Source organism: Hordeum vulgare, chromosome 3H, assembly GCF_904849725.1.
Source record: "Hordeum vulgare subsp. vulgare chromosome 3H, MorexV3_pseudomolecules_assembly, whole genome shotgun sequence".
NCBI classification, from domain to species: Eukaryota; Viridiplantae; Streptophyta; class Magnoliopsida; order Poales; family Poaceae; genus Hordeum; species Hordeum vulgare.
The window spans coordinates 574,133,942-574,154,630 of NC_058520.1; positions in this window are offsets into that span (position 1 = coordinate 574,133,942).

A 20,689-nucleotide genomic window follows, 5' to 3' on the forward strand; every position below is an offset into this window, starting at 1 on the left:
CACATACAGTATGAGGAAAGCTACAGAGCTCCCACTCACTTTCTTGTACAGGCAGGCTTCTCCGTAAACCTGTATGAACCCAAACGCTTTAATCACCTCATTAAAGCGAATGTTCCAACTCCGAGATGCTTGCACCAGCCCATAGATGGAGCGCTGGAGCTTGCACACTTTGTTAGCACCCTTAGGGTCGACAAAACCTTTTGATTGCATCATATACAACTATTCCTTAAGGTTCCCGTTAAGGAACGCTGTTTTGACATCCATTTGCCAAATTTCATAATCATAAAAGGCGGCAATTGCTAACATGATTCGGACTGATTTCAGCTTTGCTACGGGAGAGAAAGTCTCTTCGTTGTCAATTCCTTGAATTTGTCGAAAACCCTTTGCGACAAGTCGAGCTTTATAAACGGTTACATTACCGTTTGCATCAGTCTTCTTCTTGAAGATCCATTTATTTTCTATGGCTCGCCGGTCATCGAGCAAGTCCACCAAAGTCCATACTTTGTTCTCATACATGGATCCTATCTCGGATTTCATAGCTTCAAGCCATTTGTTGGAATCCGGGCCCGCCATCGCTTCTTCATAGTTCGAAGGTTCACCGTTGTCTAACAACATGATTTCCATCACAGGGTTCTCGTACCACTCTGGTGCGGAGCGTGCCCTTGTGGACATTCGCGGTTCAGTAGTAACTTGATCCGAAGCTTCATGATCATTATCATTAACTTCCTCTTCAGTTGGTGCAGGCGCCACAGGAACAATTTCCCGCGCTGCGCTACTTTCCTGTTCGAGAGGGGGCGTAATTACCTCATCAAGTTCTACTTTCCTCCCACTTACTTCTTTCGAGAGAAACTCTTTCTCTAGAAAGGATCTGTTCTTGGCAACAAAGGTTTTACCTTCCGATCTAAGATAGAAGGTATACCCAATAGTTTCCTTAGGTTATCCTATGAATACGCATTTCTCCGCTTTGGGTTCGAGCTTTTCTGGTTGAAGTTTCTTCACATAAGCATTGCAGCCCTAAACTTTAAGAAACGACAACTTAGGTTTCTTGCCAAACCATAGTTCATACGGTGTCGTCTCAACGGATTTAGACGGTGCCCTATTTAAAGTGAATGCTGCAGTTTCTAATGCGTATCCCCAAAATATAGCGGTAAGTCGGTAAGAGACATCATAGATCGTACCATATCTAATAAAGTGCGATTACGATGTTCAGACACTCCGTTGCGTTGCGGTGTGCCAGGCGGCGTCAGTTGTGAAACGATTCCACACTTCCTTAGGTGTGTGCCAAACTCGTGACTCAAATATTCTCCTCCATGATCTCACATTGATTCTCGACCTCACTCTGAAATTCCTTGAACTTTTCAAATGTCTCAGATTTGTGCTTCATCAAGTAGATATACCCATACCTACTCAAATCATCGGTGAGAGTGAGAACATAACGATAGCCACCGCGAGCTTCAACGTTCATTGGACCACACATATCAGTATGTATTATTTCCAATAAGTCGGTTGCTCTCTCCATTATTCATGAGAATGGAGTCTTAGTCATCTTGCCCATGAGGCACGGTTCGCATATGTCAAATGATTCAAAGTCAAGAGACTCTAATAGTCCATCAGTATGGAGCTTCTTCATGCGCTTAACGCCGATATGACCAAGGCGGCAGTGCCACAAGTATGTGGGACTATCATTATCAACTTTACATCTTTTGGTACTCACACTGTGAATATGTGTAACATCACGATCGAGGTTCATCAAGAATAAACCATTCACCAGCGGAGCATGACCATAAAACATATCACTCATATAAATAGAACAATCATTATTCTCTGACTTAAATGAGTAGCCGTCTCGCATTAAGCAAGACCCTGATACAATATTCATGCTCAAAGCTGGTACTAAATAACAATTATTAAGGTTTAAAACTAGTCCCGACGGTAGATGTAGAGGTAGCGTGCCGACGGCGATCACATCGACCTTGGAACCATTCCCGACACGCATCGTCACCTCGTCCTTGGCCAGTCTCCGCTTATTCCGTAGTTCCTGCTTTGAGTTGCAAATGTGAGCAACAACACCGGTATCAAATACCCAGGAGCTACTATGAGCGCTGGTAAGGTACACATCAATAACATGTATATCACATATACCTTTAACGTTGCCGGCCTTCTTGTCCGCTAAGTATTTGGGGCAGTTCCGCTTCGAGTGACCCTTTCCCTTGCAATAGAAGCACTCAGTCTCAGGCTTGGGTCCATTCTTTTTCTTCTTCCCGGCATCTGGCTTACCGGGCGCGGCAACGGCTTTGCCGTCTTTCTTGAAGTTCTTCTTACCCTTTCCCTTTTTGAAACTAGTGGTCTTGTTGACCATCAACACTTGATGCTCTTTCTTGATTTCTACTTCTGCAGACTTGAGCATCGAGTACAACTCGGGAATGGTCTTCTCCATCCCTTGCGTGTTGTAGTTCCACACAAAACCTTTGTAGCTTGGTGGGAGAGATTGGAGGATTCTGTCAATTATAGCATCATCCGGAAGTTCGACTCCAAGTGAAGTCAGACGACCGTGTAACCCAGACATTTTGAGTATGTGCTCACTGACATAACTGTTCTCCTCCATCTTACAGCTAAAGAACTTGTCGGAGACTTCATAACTCTCGACACGGGCATGAGCTTGAAAAACTAGCTTCAGCTCTTGGAACATCTTATATGCACCGTGTTGCTCAAAATGCCTTTGGAGCCCCGTTTCTAAACTGTATAACATGCCACACCTAACCAGAGAGTAGTCATCACTCTGCGTTTGCCAGACGTTTCAGAATGTCCTGGGCTGCTGCGGGAGCGGGAGGGTCACCTAGCGGTGCATCAAGGACATAAACCTTTTTAGCTGCTTCAAGGATGAGCTTCAAGTTGCGAACCCAGTCCGCATAGTTGCTACCATCATCTTTCAACTTGTTTTTCTCTAGGAATGAGTTGAAATTGAGGTTGACGTTGGCCTTCTACAATATTTATAAAGACAACTTTTAGACTAAGTTCATGACAATTAAGTTCATTTAATCAAATTAAGTATGAACTCCTACTTAAATCGACATCCCTCTAGTCATCTAAGTGATACATGATCCATGTTGACTAACGCGTGTCCGATCATCACGTGAGACGGACTAGTCACCATGGTGAGCAACTTCATGCTGATCGTATTCAACCATACGACTCATGTTCGACCTTTCGGTCTCTTGTATTCGAGGTCATGTCTGTACATGCTAAGCTCGTCGAGTCAACCTAGGTGTTTCGCGTGTGTAAATCTGGCTTACACCCGTTGTATGTGAACGTTAGAATCTATCACACCCGATCATCACGTGGTGCTTCGAGACAACGATCCTTCGCAACGGTGCACACTTAGGGAATACATTCTCGAAATTTTAAGAGGGATCATCTTATTATGCTACCGTCGTTCTAAGCAATAAGATGAAAAACATGATAAACATCACAATGCAATCATATGGTGACATGATATGGCCATTATCATCTTTGCTCTTTTGATCTCCATCTTCAGGCATCGCATGATCATCATCGTCACCGGCGTGACACCATGATCTCCATCAACGTGTCTCCGTGAAGTCGTCACGCCAACTACTACTATCACTACTACTATAGCTAACCGTTAGCAATGAAGTAAAAGTAGTAAGCACATGGCGTTGCATCTCATACAATAAATTAAGACAACTCCTATGGCTCCTGCCGGTTGTCATACTCATCGACATGCAAGTCCTGAAACCTATTACAATAACATGATCATCTCATAAATCATACATGCAACATCACAACTTTGGCCATATCACATCACATGTCAAACCCTGCAAAAACAAGTTAGACGTCCTCTAATTGTTGTTGCAAGTTTTACGTGGCTGATTTGGGTTTCTAGCAAGAACGCTTTCTTACCTACATGACAGCCACAACGATGATATGCCAAAGCTATTTATCCTTCATAAGGACCCTTTTCATCAAATCCAATCCGACTAGAGTAGGATAGACGGACACCCGCTAGCCACCTTTATGCACGGTGCACATGTGTGTCGGTGGAACCAGTCTCACGTAAGCGTACATGTAATGTCGGTCCGGGCCGCTTCATCCCACAATACCGCCGGAAAAGAATAAGACTAGTAGCGGCAAGCAATTGACAAATCATCGCCCACAACCTTTTGTGTTCTACTCGTGCATAGAATCTACGGATAGAAAACCTGGCTCGGATGCCACTGTTGGGTGACGTAGCATAAATTCAAAATTTTCCCTACGCATATTCAGGTCTTCCTATGGAGAGGCCAGCAACGAGAGAGGGGTGAGTGCATCTTCATACCTTTGAAGATCGCTAAGCGGAAGCGTTGCTAGAAAGCGGTTGATGGAGTCGTACTCGCGGCGATTCAGATTGCGGTGTGATTCCGATCTAGTGCCGAACCACGGCACCTCCGCGTTCAACACACGTGCAGCCTGGTGACGTCTCCCGCACCTTGATCCAGCAAGGAGAAGGGAGAGGTTGGGGAAGATCTCCGGCGGCACGACGGCGTGGTGTCGATGGAGAGACGAGGTCTCCCGGCAGGGCTTCGCCAAGCACCGGCAGAGAGGAGGAGAAAGAAGACCAGGGCTGCGTTGAGGGAGAGGAAGATTGGTGTCTCCAACAGCCCAAAGTGCCCACTATATATAGGGGGGGGTGGGGGGGGAGGGGCTGCGCCCCTTTGAGGGTTTCCCTCTCTTGGGAGGTGCGGCAGCCCTAGATGGGGGGAGGTGCGGCGGCCAAGGGGGGGAGGAGGGGTGGCGCACCCTTCTCGTGGGCCTTAGGCCCACCTGCGCTAGGGTTGCCCCCTCTCCCTTCTTCCTGCGCCATGGGCTGAGTGGGGGGGGGGACACCAGACCACCTAGGGGCTGATTCCCTCCCGCACTAGGCCCATCTAGACTCCCGGGGTCATTGCCCCCTTCCGAGGGACCCCTGGCACCACCTCCGGTGGTCCCGGTACGTTACCGGTGACGCCCGAAACACTTCCAGTGTCCGAAACCATCCGTCCTATATATCAATCTTTACCTCTGGATCATTCTGGAGCTCCTTGTGATGTCCGAGATCTCATCCGGGACTCCGAACAACTTTCGATAACCTCATATAACAATTCCCTATAACCCTAGCGTCATCGGACCTTAAGTGTGTAGACCCTACGGGTTCGGGAGACAGGCAGACATGACCGAGACACCTCTCCGGCCAATAACCATCAGCGGGGTCTAGATACCCATGGTGGCTCCCACTTGCTCCACGATGATCTCATCGGAGTAATCACGATGTCAAGGATTCAATCAATCCCGTATACAATTCCCTTTGTCTGTCGTTATAGAACTTGCCCGAGATTCGATCGTCGGTATACCTATACCTTGTTCAATCTCGTTACCGGTAAATCTCTTTACTCGTTCCGTAGCAAGTCATCGTGTGACTAACTCCTTAGTCACATTGAGCTCATGATGATGTTCTACCGAGTGGGCAGAGAGATACCTCTCCGTCACGCGGAGTGAGAAATCCCGATCTCGATTCGTACCAACCCAACAGACACTTTCAGAGGTACCCGTAGTGCACCTTTATAGTCACCTAGTTACATTGTGACGTTTGATACACCCAAAGCACTCCTACGGTATCCGGGAATTGCACAATCTCACGGCCGAAGGAAAAGACACTTGACATTAGAAAAGCTTTAGCATAGGAACAGTACGATCTAGTGCTACGCTTAGGATTGGGTCTCGTCCATCACATCATTCTCCCAATGATGTGATCCCGTTGTCAATGACATCTAATGCCCATGACCAGGAAACCATGATCATCTATTGACTAACAAGCTAGCCAATAAGACGCTTGCTAGGGACACATTGTGATCTATTTATTCACACATGTATTACCGTTTCCTGTTAATACAATTATAGCATGAACAATAGACGATTATCATGAACAAGGAAATATGATAATAACCATTTTATTATTGCCTCTAGGGCATATTTCCAACACAATTGCATGCAAAGTAGGTACTTGGAAATTTTGGATCTTGATGTAGTATCATGTGGTAGGCACCCACCCCCTTGTTACCTTGGCCGGGACGTTATTATGCTATGGTCCTAGTAGACGGGGTATGGTTGAGTGTTTACCATGAGTGTTGTGAGAACTTAATAATCAAGACCTGAAGACTCCAAGACTTGCAAGACCTCAGAATGAAATATACCTCTGGGTGAAGGACGGTTTAGATGGGCTCCCTGGAGAAACAAGTGGACGACCCGAGATGCATGGGGAAGCACCATGACATCTTGCGAAAAGCTTCACCCAGGGTCAAAGAGATGGACGGATATTTTCAAGACCCAAGGCTTACCTGCACAACCACAAGTCATTATGGGCTCTGCCTTGGTTGGACAACGTGGCAACTCTGGACAGGTGGTGGTAACAGATGTAGAAGATCGGTAGGATTGGATGGGCACCGACAGGGGATCAGAGGGACCCGTTGAAAGACCATGTTTTGATCATCCGGTCTTCAAATAACCTGAAGTGCGAGGACATACTCGGAGGCGATCAAATCTTGTGGGGAATGTGTGCAAAAATCTGCATAGTACTCAAACCTAATCGATTAGCCGTGTCCACGGTCATGGACAACTTGAGCCGAAGGAACTGAAGTTATCGGGAATTCTCAAGATAAATAATAATATTGATGTGGGTATTATTGACAACTTGGGTATGAGAACTGGTTGGTGGAACCATCTCATTAACAACCAACAACGTAGTAATATTTTTCTTTTAGCTCCTCTCTTGTTGTAGGAGAAAACTTTGCTTTTCGCTTAAAACTTACAGCCCCACCTGCCATATATGTATATAATATAGATTATATTTTTACCCCTCTCTTTTGTGACTTGCCGGCATATTCAATATGCTGACCTACACGGCTGCAGCGTCTTATTTTGTAGATACTTTCTTCGACGAGTAAGAGTATGATTCAGGGTTACGGTCTGCACTCAACCCGCCGTTGGTGTTTATTGGGACTCCACTCCCTTGACTGTTTCCGCTGAGATTTTTAGGTATATATCAGTTTTACGCTATTTACATGTGATTGTACTTTGATATATACATTGATGTATTGTGTCTGCCAGCATACTGATCTAGGGATGGCAGAGATACACAGAGGCTTGACTCGTTTTAAGTCGGGTCGCTACATCCTTGCTGCACACCTAGAGAGAGAGACATGCACTCACCGTGATTTTGTAGAGCTTTACTTATATCCTTTGGTTAGACAATTCAGCTCATATGTGTTTCACTTATATCTTTTGAGCTAGTTGATTTTGCTATTTGTGTTTCACTTCTATCTTTTAGAGCATGGAAGCGCGTGGCGTGGTAGTTGATCTATGCTATGAAAGTAGTCTCAAAGGGGTTGTTATCCAAAGGGATATGAAAACTTCCACCTTCATGTGCATTGAATAGTTAGAGAAGTTTGATTCATCTCAATTAGTTTTGAGTTGTCGGTTGTGGTAATATTGAAGTTATACTAGTAAGGTGTTGTGGATCTAGAAATACTTGTGTTGAAGTTAGTGATTCCCGTAGCATGCATGTACGGTGAACCGTTATGTGATGAAGTCTGAGCATGATCAGTCTATTGATTGTCTTCCTTTGTGTGGCGGTCGGGATCGCGCGATGGTTTATACCTACCAAACCTTCCCCTAGGAGTATGCGTTGAATGCTTTGTTTCGATTACTACTAAAACTTTTGCAACAAGTATATGAGTTCTTCATGACTAATGTTGAGTCCATGATTTAGATGCACTTTCACCTTCCACCATCACTATCTTCTCTAGTGCCGTGCAACTTTCGCCGGTGCATAAAACCCACCATTAGCCTCCCTCAAAACAGCCACCATACCTACCTACTATGGCTTTTTTTAAAGCCATTCTGAGATATATTTCCATGCAACTACCACCATGACATGTGCCACCACTTCTACATTGCCATTGCATGATCATAAGATAGCTAGCATGATGTTTCCATTTATGTCTATGCCATGCTAGATCATTGTCACGGTACACTACCGAAGGCATTCCATATAGAGTCATCATTGCTCTAAGATTTGAGTTGTAAGTGTGATGATCATCATTGATGGAGCATTGTCCCATGTGAGGAAATAAAAGAGGCCATCTAAGCCCATTTACAAAAAGAGGCCAAAGATGCCCACCAAAAAAAAGAGAGGCCAAAGAGCCCACCAAAAAAATGAGAGAAAAAGAGAGAAGGGACAATGCTACTATCTCCTTTCCACACTTGTGCTTATTAAGCACCATGATCTTCATGATTGAGAGTCTCTCGTTTTGTCAGCACCATATAGCTAGTGGGAAATTTTCATTATATAACTTGGCTTGTATATTCCAATGATGGGCTTCCTCAAAATTGCCTTAGGTCTTCGTGAGCAAGCAAGTTGGATGCACACCCACTAGTTTTCTTTAAGAGCTTTCACATACTCTTAGCTCTAGTGCATCATTTGTATGGCAATCCCTACTCATTCACGTTGATATCTATTGATGAGCATCTCCATAGCTCGTTGATATGTCTAGTCAATGTGACCATCTTCTCCTTGTTTGCCTTGCAACCTCCACCACACTCCATTCCAATTATAGTGCTAAAACCATGGCTCACGCTCATGTATTGCGTGAGAGTTGAAAAAGTTTTAGAAAATAAAGGTGTGAAAACAATTACTTGGCCAATACCGAGGTTGTGCATGATTTAAATTCGTTGTGCAAGGATGATAGAGCATAGGCAGACTATATGATTTTATAGGGATAACTTTATTTTGGCCTTGTTATTTTGAAAGTTCATGATTACCTTGCTAGTTTGCTTGAAGTATTATTGTCTCCACGTCAATAGCAAACTATTGTTTTGAATCTAATGGATCTGAACATTCACGTCACATAAGAGGAGTTACAAAGGACATCTATGCTAGGTAGCATGAAAGCATCAAAAATTCATTCTTTATCACTTCCCTACTCGAGGACGAGCAGGAGTTAAGCTTGGGGATGCTTGATATGTCTCAAACGTATCTATAATTTTTGATGGTTTCATGCTGTTATCTTGTCAACTTTGGATGTTTTATATACCTTTTATATCTTTTTTGGGACTAACTTATTAATTCAGTGCCAAGTGCCAGTTCCTGTTTTTTCTGTGTTTTTGACTCTTTTCCGATGTGATTTTGGAACGGAGTCCAAACGGAATAAAATCCCCGAAATAAATTTTTCCAGAACAGAAGAAGATCGAGGGACTTGAGGGCCAAGGCAGGAGGCCCACAGGGAGCCCACAAGCCCTGACGCCGCGACCAGGGGGGGTGCGGCGACCAGGCTTGTGGCCTCCCTGGCGCTCCCCTGCCCTAGATCTTTCGCCTATATATTACCTAAAATCCAAGAAAAAACCAGGGCGTCCACGAAACCACTTTTACGCTTCCGCAAGCTTCTGTTTCCGTGAGATCTCATCTGGAGACCCTTCCCGGTGCCCTGCCGGAGGGGACTTTGGAGCTGGAGGGCTTCTACATGAACATCATCGCCCCTTCAATGACTCGTGAGTAGTCCACTTCAGACCTACGGGTCCGTAGTTAGTAGCTAGATGGCTTCTTCTCTGTCTTGGATCTTCAATACAAAGTTCTCCAGGATCTTCATGGAGATCTATCCTATGTAATCCTCTTTAGCGGTGTGTTTGTCGAGATCCGATGAATTGTAGATTTGTCATCAGATTATCTATGAATTACATTTGAGTCTTTGCTGATTTCTTATATGCATGATTTGATATCCTTGTAAGTCTCTCCGAGTCTTGGGTTTTGTTTGGCCAACTAGATCTATGATTCTTGCAATGGGAGAAGTGCTTGGTTTTGGGTTCATACCGTGTGGTGACCTTTCCCAGTGACACAAGGGGAAGCAAGGCACGCATCATGTTGTTGCCATCAAGGGTAACAAGTTGGGCTTTCATCATAGATTTGAGATTGTCCATCTACATCATGTCATCTTGCTTAAGACGTTACTCTGTTCTTTTGAACTCAATACACTAGATGCATGCTGGATAGCGGTTGACGTGTGGAGTAATAGTAGTAGATGCAGAAAGTATCGGTCTACTTGTTTTGGACGTGATGCCTATAGATATGATCATTACCATAGATAACGTCATGACTTTGCGCGGTTCTATCAATTGCTCGATAGTAATTCGTTCACCCACAGTCTACTTGCTTTCATGAGAGAAGCCACTAGTGAACACTACGGCCCCCGGGTCTATTCACAACTATCGTCTCCACTTTCACTTTTACTTTGCTTTGTTTACTTTTACTTTCAGTTCTCACTTTGCAAACAATCTATAAGGGATTGACAACTCCTTCATAGCGTTGGGTGCAAGCTCTTCGTGTTTGTGCACGTACTTGTGACTTGACGTGATCCTCCTACTGGATTGATAACTTGGTTCTCAAACTAAGGAAAATACTTATTGCCGTTGTGCTACATCACCCTTTCTTCTTCAATGGAACACCAACGCAAGGCTCCAAGGCCGCGGGGGAATCCTTTGCATATTTGCCAAGGAAGTCCCTATAGGCGTAGCCCGTAGCAGAAGGATTCCTAGCGCCGTTGCCAGGGAAGGTCTTTTGTTGCCGTAGCATCCACTAGCCTGAAGTTCTCTTGGACATGGGGAAAGAAATTCTCATTTTCCTTAATATATGCCTAGTCGACATATCTCATATCACTGACAGCAGGACTCATGTCAAACAAGACAGTCTCATAAAAAATTTGTTGTTCCTTGGTGTGAAACCTTGGATCAACAGTTGTTCTTGTCCTGACAACATATGAATCATTAGCTCTCCACTTTATTAGTCCGACATCCTTCCTCTTCTTCATATCTTCTGGTATTGGATGAGCAGCATTGTAAATAGGCAGGATTGGTTTGAGTTTCTTGAGAATTGGTGCATTCTCATCTTCCTCCTCCTCTGCAGCATGGGCACTCGATGCAGGGCCTTTGTGTTGGGGAACGTCGCATGGGAAACAAAAATTTTCCTACGCGCACGAAGACCTATCATGGTGATGTCCATCTACGAGAGGGGATGTGTGATCTACGTACCCTTGTAGACCGTACAGCAGAAGCGTTAGTGAACGCGGTTGATGTAGTGGAATGTCCTCACGTCCCTCGATCCGCCCCGCGAACCGTCCCGCGATCAGTCCCACGATCTAGTGCCGAACAGACGGCACCTCCGCGTTCAACACACGTACAACTCGACGATGATCTCGGTCTTCTTGATCCAGCAAGAGAGACGGAGAGGTAGAAGAGTTCTCCGGCAGCATGACGGCGCTCCGGAGGTTGGTGATGATCTCGTCTCAGCAGGGCTCTGCCCGAGCTCCGCAGAAACACAATCTAGAGGTAAAACCGTGGAGATATGTGGTCGGGCTGCCGTGGCAAAGTTGTGTCAAATCAGCCCTAAAACCCCACTATATATAGGAGAGGGAGGGGGGAGCCTTGCCTTGGGGTCCAAGAACCCCCAAGGGGTCGGCCGAGCCAAGGGGGGAAGGATTCCCCTCCCAAACCGAGTCCTACTTGGTTTGGAACGTGGAGTCCTCCTTCCCTTTTCCACCTCCTCCCTTTTTTTTCTTTTTCCTCTTTGATTTTCTTCCCAATGTGCATAGGCCTCTTTTGGGCTGTCCCACCAGCCCACTAAGGGCTGGTGCGGCACCCCCAACACCTATGGGCTTCCCCGGGGTGGGTGGGCCCCCCGGTGAACTCCCGGAACCCATTTGTCATTCCCGGTACATTCCCGGTAACTCCGAAAACCTTCCGGTAATCAAATGAGGTCATCCTATATATCAATCTTCGTTTCCGGACAATTCCGGAAACCCTCGTGACGTCCGTGATCTCATCCGGAACTCTGAACAACATTCGGTAACCAACCATATAACTCAAATACGCATAAAACAACGTCGAACCTTAAGTGTGCAGACCCTGCGGGTTCGAGAACTATGCAGACATGACCCGAGAGACTCCTCGGTCAATATCAAATAGCGGGACCTGGATGCCCATATTGGATCCTACATATTCTACGAAGATCTTATCGTTTGAATCTCAGTGCCAAGGATTCATATAATCCCGTATGTCATTCCCTTTGTCCTTCGGTATGTTACTTGCCCGAGATTCGATCGTCAGTATCCGTATACCTATTGCAATCTCGTTTACCGGCAAGTCTCTTTACTCGTTCCGTAATACAAGATCCCGCAACTTACACTAAGTCATATTGCTTGCAAGGCTTGTGTGTGATGTTGTATTACCGAGTGGGCCCCGAGATACCTCTCCGTCACACGGAGTGACAAATCCCAGTCTCGATCCATACTAACTTAATGAACACCTTCGGAGATACCTGTAGAGCATCTTTATAGTCACCCAGTTACGTTGCGACGTTTGATACACACAAAGTATTCCGCCGGTGTTAGTAATTTATATGATCTCATGGTCATAGGAATAAATACTTGACACGCAGAAAATAGTAGCAATAAAATGACACGATCAACATGCTACGTCTATTAGTTTGGGTCTAGTCCATCACGTGGTTCTCCTAATGACGTGATCGAGTTATCATGCAACAACACCTTGTTCATAATCAGAAGACACTGACTATCGTTGATCAACTGGCTAGCCAACTAGAGGCTTGCTAGGGACAATGTTTTGTCTATGTATCCACACATGTAAATGAGTCTTCATTCAATACAATTATAGCATGGATAATAAAGGATTATCTTGATACATGAATTATAATAATAACTATATTTATTATTGCCTCTAGGGCATAATTCCAACAGTCTCCCACTTGCACTAGAGTCAATAATCTAGCCCTCACAACTTCATGCGAATTACATTGTAATAAATCTAACACCCATACAGTTTTGGTGTTGATCATGCTTTGCCCGTGGAAGAGGTTTAGTCAGCGGGTCTGCTACATTCAGATCCGTGTGCACTTTGCATATATTTACGTCCTCCCCTTCGACGTAGTCGCGGATGAGGTTGAAGCGTCGTTTGATGTGTCTGGACTTCTTGTGAAACTGTGGTTCCTTTGCTAGGGCAATGGCACCCGTGTTGTCACAGAACAAGGTTATTGGATTCAGTGCGCTTGGGACCACTCCAAGATCCGTCATGAATTGCTTCATCCAGACACCCTCCTTAGCTGCCTCCGAGGCAGCCATGTACTCCGCTTCACATGTAGAATCTGCTACGACGCTCTGCTTGGAACTGCACCAGCTTACCGCACCCCCATTAAGAATAAATACGTATCCGGTTTGCGACTTAGAGTCGTCCGGATCTCTGTCAAAGCTTGCATCGACGTAACCTTTTACGGCGAGCTCTTCGTCACCTCCATACACGCGAAACATCTCCTTAGTCCCTTTCAGGTACTTCAGGATATTCTTGACCGCCGTCCAGTGATCCACTCCTGGATTACTCTGGAACCTACCTGCCATACTTATGGCCAGGCTAACATCCGGTCTCGTGCACAGCATTGCATACATGATAGAACCTATGGCTGAAGCATAGGGGACGGAGCGCATATGCCCTCTATTTTCATCACTTGCTGGGCACTGAGTCTTACTCAATCTCGTACCTTGTAAAACTGGCAAGAATCCTTTCTTGGACTGTTCCATTTTGAACCTCTTCAAAACTTTATCAAGGTATGTGCTTTGTGAAAGTCCTATCAGGCGTTTTGATCTATCCCTGTAGATCTTAATGTCTAGAATGTAAGCAGCTTCTCCTAGGTCCTTCATAGAGAAACTTTTATTCAAGTAATCCTTTATGCTATCCAAAAACTCTATGTTGTTTCCAATCAGCAATATGTCATCCACATATAATATTAGAAACGCCACAGAGCTCCCACTCACTTTCTTGTGAATACAAGATTCTCCAACCACTTGTATAAACCCAAATGCTTTGATCACCTCATCAAAGCATTTGTTCCAACTCCGAGATGCTTGCACCAGTCCATAAATGGATCGCTGGAGCTTGCACACCTTGTTAGTATTCTTACGATCGACAAAACCTTCGGGTTGCATCATATACAACTCTTCCTTAAGGAAACCATTAAGGAACGCCGTTTTGACATCCATCTGCCAGATTTCATAATCGAAAAATGCAGCTATTGCTAACATGATTCTGACGGACTTAAGCATCGCTACGGGTGAGAATGTCTCATCGTAGTCAACTCCTTGAACTTGTGAAAAACCCTTTGCCACAAGTCGAGCTTTATAGACGGTCACATTGCCCTCAGCGTCCGTCTTCCTCTTAAAGATCCATTTGTTCTGAATAGCCTTTGGGCCCTCAGGCAGTACTTACAAAGTCCACACTTTGTTCGCATACATGGATCCTATCTCGGACTTCATGGCTTCTAGCCATTTGTTGGAATCTGGGCCCACCATTGCTTCTTCATAATTTGCAGGTTCATCGTTGTCTAACAACATGATCGATAAGACGGGATTGCCATACCACTCTAGAGCAGCACGTGGTCTCGTCGACCTGCGTGGTTCGACAAAAACTTGAACCGGAGTTTCATGATCATCATCATTAACTTCTTCCTCAACGGGCGTCGCAACGACAGAGGTTTCCCCTTGCCCTGCGCCACCATCCAGAGGGATGAGAGGTTCGTCAACCTCGTCAAGTTCTATCTTCCTCCCACTCAATTCCCTCGAGAGAAACTCCTTCTCGAGAAAAGCTCCGTTTTTAGCAACAAACACTTTGCCCTCGGACTTGAGATAGAAGGTGTACCCAACTGTCTCTTTTGGGTAACCTATGAAGATGCACTTTTCCGCTTTGGGTTCCAGCTTTTCAGGCTGAAGCTTTTTGACATAAGCATCACATCCCCAAACTTTAAGAAACGACAACTTTGGCCTTTTGCCAAACCACAGTTCGTATGCTGTCGTCTCAACGGATTTTGATGGTGCCCTATTTAAAGTGAATGCAGCTGTTTCTAATGCATACCCCAAAATGATAATGGCAAATCGGTAAGAGACATCATAGATCGCACCATCTCTAATGAAGTACAATTACGACGTTCGGACACACCATTACACTGTGGTGTTCCAGGCGGTGTTAACTGTGAAACAATTCCACATTGTTTTAAGTGAGAACCAAACTCGAAACTCAGATATTCACCCCCACGATCAGACCGTAGGAATTTGATCTTCTTGTTACGATGGTTTTCAACTTCACTCTGAAATTGCTTGAACTTTTAAAATGTTTTAGACTTGTGCTTCATTAAGTAGACATAACCATATCTACTCAAATCGTTAGTGAAGGTGAGAAAATAACGATATCCGCCGCGTGCCTCTATGCTCATCGGACCACACACATCGGTATGTATGATTTCCAACAAGTCACTTGCATGCTCCATTATTCCGGAGAACGGAGTTTTAGTCATCTTGCCCATGAGGCATGGTTCGCACGTGTCAAGTGAATCAAAGTCAAGTGACTCCAAAAGTCCATCGGCATTGAGTTTCTTCATGCGCTTTACACCAATATGACCTAAGCGGCAGTGCCACAAAAATATGGCGCTATCATTGTTAACTCTAACTCTTTTGGTCTCAATGTTATGTATGTGTGTATCACTATCAAGATTCAATATGAACAATCCTCTCACATTGGGTGCATGACCATAAAAGATGTTACTCATAGAAATAGAACAACCATTATTCTCTGACTTAAAAGAGTAACCGTCTCGCAATAAACAAGATCCAGATATAATGTTCATGCTCAACGCAGGCACTAAATAACAATGATTTAAGTTCATAACTAATCCTGATGGTAACTGAAGTGAGACTGTGCCGACGGCGATTGCATCAACCTTGGAACCATTTCCCACGCGCATCGTCACTTCATCTTTCGCGAGCCTTCGTCTATTCCGCAGTTCCTGTTTCGAGTTGCAAATATGAGCAACAGAACCGGTATCGAATACCCAGGCACTACTACGAGAGCCGGTTAAGTACACATCAATAACATGTATATCAAATATACTTGATTTTTCTTTGGCCGCCTTCTTATCAGCCAGATACTTGGGGCAATTGCGCTTCCAGTGACCCATACCCTTGCAATAGTAACACTCTGTTTCAGGCTTAGGACCAGCTTTGGGTTTCTTCGTCGGATTGGCAACAGGCTTGCCGCTCTTCTTCGAATTACCCTTCTTGCCTTTGCCGTTTCTCTTGAAACTAGTGGTCTTATTCACCATCAACACTTGATGCTCTTTACGGAGTTCAGACTCTGCGACTTTCAGCATCGCAAACAACTCGCCGGGAGACTTGTTCATCCCTTGCATGTTGTAGTTCAACACAAAGCCTTTATAGCTTGGCAACAGTGATTGAAGGATTCTGTCAGTGATAGCTTCTTGCGGGAGTTCAATCCCCAGCTCAGCTAGACGGTTTGAGTACCCAGACATTTTGAGCACATGTTCACTGACAGACGAGTTCTCCTCCATCTTGCAAGCATAGAATTTATCGGAGGTCTCATACCTCTCGATCCGGGCGTTCTTCTGAAAGATAAACTTCAACTCCTGGAACATCTCAAATGCTCCGTGACGCTCAAAGCGACGTTGAAGTCCCGGTTCTAAGCCATACAAGACTGCACATTGAACTATTGAGTAGTCCTCCTTACGTGCTAACCAAGCGTTCTTAACATCATGGTCGGCCGTAGCGGGTGGTTCATCTCCTAGCGCAGCATTAAGGACATAATCCTTCTTCCCAGCTTGTAAGATTAGCTTAAGATTACGAGCCCAGTCTACAAAGTTGCTTCCATCATCTTTCAACTTAGCTTTCTCTAGGAACGTATGATAATTCAGGGTGACTGTCGCGTGAGCCATGATCTACAACACAAATATATTCAAAGTGGACTTAGACTATGTTCAAGATAATTAGAGTTTAACTTAATCAAATTATTCGCTAAACTCCCACTCAAAAAGTACATCTCTCTAGTCGTTTGAGTGGTTCATGATCCACTTACACTAGCTCAAATCCGATCATCACGTGAGTTGAGCATAGTTTCAGTGGTAAGCATCCCTATGCCAATCATATCATCTATATGATTCATGATCGACCTTTCGGTCTCATGTGTTCCGAGGCCATGTCTGCACATGCTAGGCTCGTCAAGCTTAACCCGAGTGTTCCGCTTGCGCAACTGTTTTGCACCCGTTGTATGTGAACGTTGAGTCTATCACACCCGATCATCACGTGGTGTCTCGAAACGACGAACTGTAGCAACGGTGCACAGTCGGGGAGAAAACAATTTCGTCTTGAAATTTTTAGTGAGAGATCACCTCATAATGCTACCGTCGTTCTAAGCAAAATAAGGTGCATAAAAGGATTAACATCACATGCAATTTATAAGTGACATGATATGGCCATCATCACGTGCTTCTTGATCTCCATCACCAAAGCACCGGTACGATCTTCTTGTCACCGGCGCTACACCATGATCTCCATCAACGTGTCGCCATCGGGGTTGTCGTGCTACTCATGCTATTACTACTAAAGCTACATCCTAGCAAAATAGTAAACGCATCTGCAAGCACAAACGTTAGTTATAAAGACAACCCTATGGCTCCTGTCGGTTGCCGTACCATCGACGTGCAAGTCGATATTTTCTATTACAACATGATCATCTCATACATCCAATATATCACATCACATCGTTGGCCATATCACATCACAAGCATACCCTGCAAAAACAAGTTAGACGTCCTCTAATTTTGTTGTTGCATGTTTTACGTGGTGACCATGGGTATCTAGTAGGATCGCATCTCACTTATGCAAACACCACAACGGAGATATATGAGTTGCTATTTAACCTCATCCAAGGACCTCCTCGGTCAAATCCGATTCAACTAAAGTTGGAGAAACTGACACCCGCCAGTCATCTTTGAGCAACGGAGTTACTCGTAGCGATGAAACCAGTCTGTCGTAAGAGTACGAGTAATGTCGGTCCGAGCCGCTTCGATCCAACAATACCGCGGAATCAAGAAAAGACTATTGAGGGCAGCAAAATGCACATCACCGCCCACAAAAACTTTTGTGTTCTACTCGAGAAGACATCTACGCATGAACCTAGCTCATGATGCCACTGTTGGGGAACGTCGCATGGGAAACAAAAAATTTCCTACGCGCACGAAGACCTATCATGGTCATGTCCATCTACGAGAGGGGATGTGTGATCTACGTACCCTTGTAGACCGTACAGCAGAAGAGTTAGTGAACGCGGTTGATGTAGTGGAACGTCTTCACGTCCCTCGATCCACCCCGCGAACCGTCCCGGGATCAGTCCCACGATCTAGTGCCGAACAGACGGCACCTCCGCGTTCAGCACACGTACAACTCGACGATGATCTCGGTCTTCTTGATCCAGCAAGAGAGACGGAGAGGTAGAAGAGTTCTCCGGCAGCGTGACGACGCTCCGGAGGTTGGTGATGATCTCGTCTCAGCAGGGCTCCGCCCGAGCTCCACAGAAACGCGATCTAGAGGTAAAACCGTGGAGATATGTGGTCGGGCTGCCGTGGCAAAGTTGTGTCAAATCAGCCCTAAAACCCCACTATATATAGGAGAGGGAGGGGAGCCTTGCCTTGGGGTCCAAGAACCCCCAAGGGGTCGGCCGAGCCAAGGGGGGAAGGATTCCCCTCCCAAACCGAGTCCTACTTGGTTTGGAAGGTGGAGTCCTCCTTCCCTTTCCCACCTCCTCCCTTTTTTTTCTTCTTTTTCCTCTTTGATTTTCTTCCCAATGCGCATAGGCCTCTTTTGGGCTGTCCCACCAGCCCACTAAGGGCTGGTGCGGCACCCCCAACACCTATGGGCTTCCCCGGGGTGGGTGGGCCCCCCCGGTGAACTCCCGGAACCCATTCGTCATTCCCGGTACATTCCCGGTAACTCCTAAAACCTTCCGGTAATGAAATGAGGTCATCCTATATATCAATCTTTGTTTCCGGACCATTCCGGAAACCCTAGTGATGTCCATGATCTCATCCGGGACTCCGAACAACATTCGGTAACCAACCATATAACTCAAATACGCATAAAACAACGTCGAACCTTAAGTGTGCAGACCCTGCGGGTTCGAGAACTATGCAGACATGACCCGAGAGACTCCTCGGTCAATATCCAATAGCGGGACCTGGATGCCCATGTTGGATCCTACATATTCTACGAAGATCTTATCGTTTGAACCTCAGTGCCAAGGATTCATATAATCCCGTATGTCATTCCCTTTGTCCTTCGGTATGTTACTTGCCCGAGATTCGATCGTCAGTATCCGTATACCTATTTCAATCTCGTTTACCAGCAAGTCTCTTTACTCGTTCCATAATACAAGATCCCGCAACTTACACTAATTCACATTGCTTGCAAGGCTTGTGTGTGATGTTGTATTACCGAGTGGGCCCCGAGATACCTCTCCGTCACACGGAGTGACAAATCCCAGTCTTGATCTATACTAACTTAACGAACACCTTCGGATATACCTGTAGAGCATCTTTATAGTCACCCAGTTACATTGCGACGTTTGATACACAAAAAGTATTCCTCCGGTGTTAGTAAGTTATATGATCTCATGGTCATAGGAATAAGTACTTGACACGCAGAAAACAGTAGCAATAAAATGACACAATCAACACGCTACGTCTATTAGTTTGGGTCTAGTCCATCATGTGATTCTCCTAATGACGTGATCCAGTTATCAAGAAACAACACCTTGTTCATAGTCAGAAGACACTGACTATCGTTGATCAACTGGCTAGCCAACTAGAGGCTTGCTAGGGACAGTGTTTTGTCTATGTATCCACACATGTAAATGAGTCTTCATTCAATACAATTATAGCATGGATAATAAACGATTTTCTTGATACAAGAATTATAATAATAACTATATTTATTATTGCCTCTAGGGCATAATTCCAACACTTTGCTCTTGGCAGCTAAAGGTATGTTCTTGGTAGTCCTTCTGGGAGCTACAACCTTCATTGCTTTGGCAAGAGGCTTAGGAGCAGATTTCATAGCATGAGCCATTAGCTTCTTCTTCTTGGGAGGAACTGGGATCTCCTCAGGAGCTTCTTCCTCACCATCTTCTCGGTCTTCATACATTGAAGTATTTCTTCCAACAAGATGCAAAACTCTCTTCTTGGGCCTCTTCACACCAACCTTCTTGGCGGGTACATCACTTGTAAGTGATGTGCTCTTCCTAGCATATTCAGGTGGTCTAAGATCAGCAGGTGTAGCAGTTACTTTCCTGATACTTGATACATCCCAAACATATCTATAATTTCTGTTTGTTCCATGATCTTTTGGGTGACATTGTTATATGTTTTGCTACACTTTTATACCTTTTTAAACATATTTGGACTAACCTACTAATTCAGTGCACCCAGTGCCAGTTTTTGTCTGCTGATGTCTTTTTTGCAGGGACTTTTACCCCAATTTACAGAGTCCCGAAAATCCCAAGAAAAATATATAAAAATCAGCGTGACGGAAGCTTCACGAGCACCAAAGATGGGCCAGAGGGGAGCCAGGCCTCACCCAAGGGGCCTCCGTACACGGACCACCCCCTGGCCACGCCACCATGTCGCCTGGGTGGGTCCCACGCCATCTGGTACCCTGCCTCGGCCTATATGTATCTCTCCGATAGGAAACCCTTCCAGGATATC